The 4464-nt window shown below is 40.6% G+C and overlaps 1 protein-coding gene across 6 annotated transcripts in view; it reads right to left on the reverse strand.

Moving 5' to 3' along the window:
- Positions 1-4464, reverse strand: part of LOC101861240 (synaptotagmin-like protein 5) — a 99754-nt gene that overhangs the window by 61890 nt on the left and 33400 nt on the right. The gene's annotated exons all lie outside the window — the stretch shown is intronic.

Here is a 4464-nt window from a genome sequence, read left to right on the forward strand (position 1 = left end):
AAGAAGAAGAAGAAGAAGAAGAAGAAGAAGAAGAAGAAGAAGAAGAAGAAGAAAAAGAAGAAGAAGAAGAAGAAGAAAAAGAAGAAGAAGAAGCAGCTTCCCTATCGTGTTAAAAGTAAGCTATAGCCCTCTATTAATTAAGAATTCATTTGACTTATGAATAGTGCGCACATCCAGGGCCTCCACTCTCAGTTGGGGCACATTTGGGTTACCGTGGCGTCACACAAGAAATAAGACGCCTTTAACCTACAGTAGGCCTATTATAAAACATGTTTTGAAAGGAGGGGTCCGAATATTCTTTTTAATCCTGAAGTTATTACCAGCATTACTGTTGCTGTTGATGCTGTTGCAACTGTAACGACACAAACGCTCACCACTGCAGTCACGTTCCTATAGCAGCTGCTACAATATTATCGTCAACTCGATACAGGGGAACAGTTCGGGGCGCGCTGTGAGCTCAAATGAACCGACGTTGGTAGTGTAAAAGTACATGTATAGGCACTTCACAGTCGGACGCAGAAGTTGTGAGTTCGATTCCCATATGGATAGAACTCTCAATGAGTATCTCCATCTCTCTTCTCTGAGACGTTGTCTCAGCCTGGGATGGCCGTAAGAGGCAGGGTATATGCAGCCCACTTCCTAAAGTATCTCGATTACATCGAGGAGGACGTAAAACATCTACAATTACATTATTTCTAGTTCAGTTGATATCAGGCTGAGCAACGGAGGAGACCCCTTTAGTTCAAAATCAACGAGTAACTGTCTTCAACGAGGGTTGTTTAGAGATTTTTTCAACGCTCTCCACTCACTTAGCTCGCTCACATCGGGGATGGACGTCAAAAATCAGTTATCTCTTTTGTAAAATAATTGTAAAGAAAGGAATGTTGGACCCACCTAATCAAAAATTGCATAGTAATAATGCGTTCGTCCCCGACAGCTGCACGATACGGCAGACAGCAATCTGTTGTCCAAGTGAGAGGTAACCAACGACAAAAAATGCGGTAAACATGAGACAAACCAAGGTAGATTTATCTATTCATCCTCCATTGGAAGAAATAACGTCTACACAGATCAAGTGACAACGCGCCTGTTCAGACTAACGGCCGTATGGGGGAAAAGGCGTGCGCGCGCGCGCGCGTGTGTGTGTGTGTGGTGTGTGTGTGTGTGTGTGTGTGTGTGTGTGTGTGTGTGTGTGTGTGTGTGTGTATGTGTCAGAGAGAGCGAGTGTATGTGTGTGCATGGCTAAAACAAACTATGTGAGTCGTGAGGGACTTTTGTAAGTATGAGTACCTGAATGTGTGTGTTCGCGCTTGTGCGCGCGGGCGCGCGCGCGCGCTCACACACACACACACACACACACACACACACACACACACACACACAAATACATACGACATACGATATTTAATGTACTCGTTGAGAAAAGAAAGTGTGCAAACAAATGAAATATTTTATCATACTTGCAAACTATTTTTTCGAACGGAATCCATTCCCTTTCAAGACGACACACAATTCAAGGAAGAGGTCATGAGGATAAACAATTGTTCATTGAAGTGTTTATTTTCGCACAAAAATGCGATATCACAAATTGAACCCCCCCTATTTCCAAATTCACAAAATCAGCACCGCCTGTATTTAAGAGATAGCTTGCAGTTTACATGCGATTTCGTATTCCCTTATTCCCACCTCAAAGCTAAGGTATGGGATACAACGTGAGAGAGTGAGAAACCATGATAGGCAAACGGCTAAATGATATCAAATTCAAATGTGTGGAAAAACATTGTCGATTTGGTGTGTGATGTGACATCACGTCTGCCATGAAATCAAATCACTTGGGTCAAGGTCAAGTCAGTCACATCAACACTATGTCCACGATAGATCCAATGTAGATATCTATGCCCCTCAGGGCAGTTTTGATTTCAATAGACATTTAAATCAAACCCGCAGTCGCTTCTACCATAAAATAACCCAATGTAACCCAGCGAGTGACCTGGCGGACCCATAGGCTATGATGTAGATCCAACGACAAAACATGGAGCAAACCAATTTTAAGAAAAAAGAAGAACGATTGAAAAGTACCCCAGCCTCATCCGGAAGTTCAAATAGAGGCTTGTACTATAAATTTTGATTCGTTAGAGAACGTAGACAGCTTGTATACATTCTTTAACATTGGAGAACGTAGACAATTCAGCCTGTGGCCACCTGCTGCATTGATGACTGACATAGATAGCCCTTTGTCACAGCTTTCGATTGAAATGCAGAACTCTATTTTTAGGAAAATATGACTTAACCTTGTTGTTGTTCTCAGGTCTTCCAAAAGCAAAGGAAATGAATCTAGGACTCAAATTCTAAGCACATGTACAAACAGTTACGTTATACGGTAATTGAATGAATTTAAAACCATCGACAAACAAGAATTGGTCGCTTTTATATTTTAAACACAAGGGGGCTATCCCGAAAAATACTGTTTTGAGGAAATCGAATGTTAAGTTTTTGCCCTTTGTTCAGTTTCTTTAAAAGACAAGGCGAGTTTTTTCTATAACCAAACAAATTATATACACACAAATGAAACCAAACTTCTCCTATAGGTAGGGCAATGCCCACTTTTGGTATAGGTCAAGATTTCTGGAAACCCCCGAAATCAGGGTTAGCCCGCTTGTCCCTAAAAGCGACCAATTTTCAGCTGAAACTCGTGCAACTTACGGAAACAACTTACGTCAGCTTCTGTGCAAAATTTGGAGACTATCAACCTTCAATTAATTAAGTTGTGGCTATTTAAAATATGTACACTTTCTTTTTTCTTTGAGTATATATTATAACACATGAAATTCCATTATATAGCGCCCCCACGCTCTGCGGAATGCACGCACTCAAACGCTAACAAACTGACTTACGATCTTTCGTTGTCTATGAGTGCTCATTCCTACCTGGGTGAAGTGACGACAATCGTGTCAAGTGCCTTTCCCAAGGACACAACGTCGGACCCCGCACGGTTGCAAAAAAAAGTTTGGGAAAAGCCTATAAGCCCAAAGCTTAGGCCTACAAGGTCGCCATTTTCCCCTCGAATTGAACCCGCTGGATTATTTCCTTTGGGTTGGTTTTAAGTTTGTTGTTGTTGTTGTTGTTGTTGTTGTTGTTGTTGTTGTTGTTGTTGTTGATGCTGCTGCTGTTGATTTTACCCCCAAAACAATCGTAACACTTAAAGCTGAATGTGAGGAAGTCTAAACAATCAACCCAGAAAACATAACACATGGTTAAACCTATTATTATTATCTAAAAATTCAGAAGGGTGCATTTGTCCATGTCTGGAGAGAACAGGTCAATACACGCACCATACAATATAAATAGCCAGAACCTTCCCTGGGTTAATTTGGCAGTGGCAGTTTTATATTAAGTTATTCTTTAGCGCACACATACACACGATGGTTGATTTTTATTTTTTTATTAAAGAAGTTTACGTTTCACTCCATTTTTGTTGAAATGTTTAAAACTTGACAAGTATCGATGATAAAAATTGATTTTCTTCGTATTGCAGAATTTGAAGTCTCTTGATAGCCTTATTTGTGTAAATTTTTGTTGAAGTTGGTCCACTGATGACCGAACTATTACTACCCTTTGACTTGGTCCTATCCTTTTTTACACACCTGGTACGTGTGCACGGATCCGAAAAATGCAAACACGAAAAACAATCGCGGCAACAAACAGAACAGCGGAAACATGAGGGGTGGCAGGGAGCAATTTCCTCGTCTCATTTGCCACACTCGACTGGCGCACACGTCATGTCACGTCAGAGTTGATTCGTCAAAACTCCGCCAGACGTACAGCTTGTCGCTTCTCACAACGTATCTCAAGCTTCACTCAGACGTCAACAACAAAAAGTTGTAGACTAATTTTGTGAGCTGTTTAAACTCTGGCAAAGCTTTGCACCTGTAGCCCAGTGCCATCATTAAAGAAACATCACCGATGAGCTCAACACTGGCGGTGCAGATTAGAGTCAACACAGCAATAGAAAGTGAAAGACGATGCCTTTCATATTTCGCCTTTTGTCAAAGTTTAACTGTAACGTAATGCCATATTCAATATACATGTAATACACTGTCAAAGCTTTCTATGGCCAACTACACGCAATATATTAACTCAATTTCAAAGGAAGTCGAAGAAAGTGACCATTGCTCCCATAGTTCAATAAAGCAATTCAACAAAGCAAAGAGCAATTTGGAAGATAACGAGTTGTTTCTTTCGTATTCGTAATGCTTTGTTGCAACTGTATTGGTGGAGGGGGGCTTGTGGTTGGGTTGTTTTTGTTTTTGTTTTTTAGATTATTGCCTATTTGCTGTTAAAATCTTTAGTTCTGTTTTGTTTTGCTTTGGTGGTGTTCCTTATGTTTATATTTGGACTTGGTTCGTTTTTTCATTTATCTGTTTATAATTTTTTGGTGTGTGTGTGTGTGTGTGTGTGTGTGTG

This window comes from Aplysia californica, unplaced genomic scaffold (genome assembly GCF_000002075.1).
Source record: "Aplysia californica isolate F4 #8 unplaced genomic scaffold, AplCal3.0 scaffold00810, whole genome shotgun sequence".
NCBI classification, from domain to species: Eukaryota; Metazoa; Mollusca; class Gastropoda; order Aplysiida; family Aplysiidae; genus Aplysia; species Aplysia californica.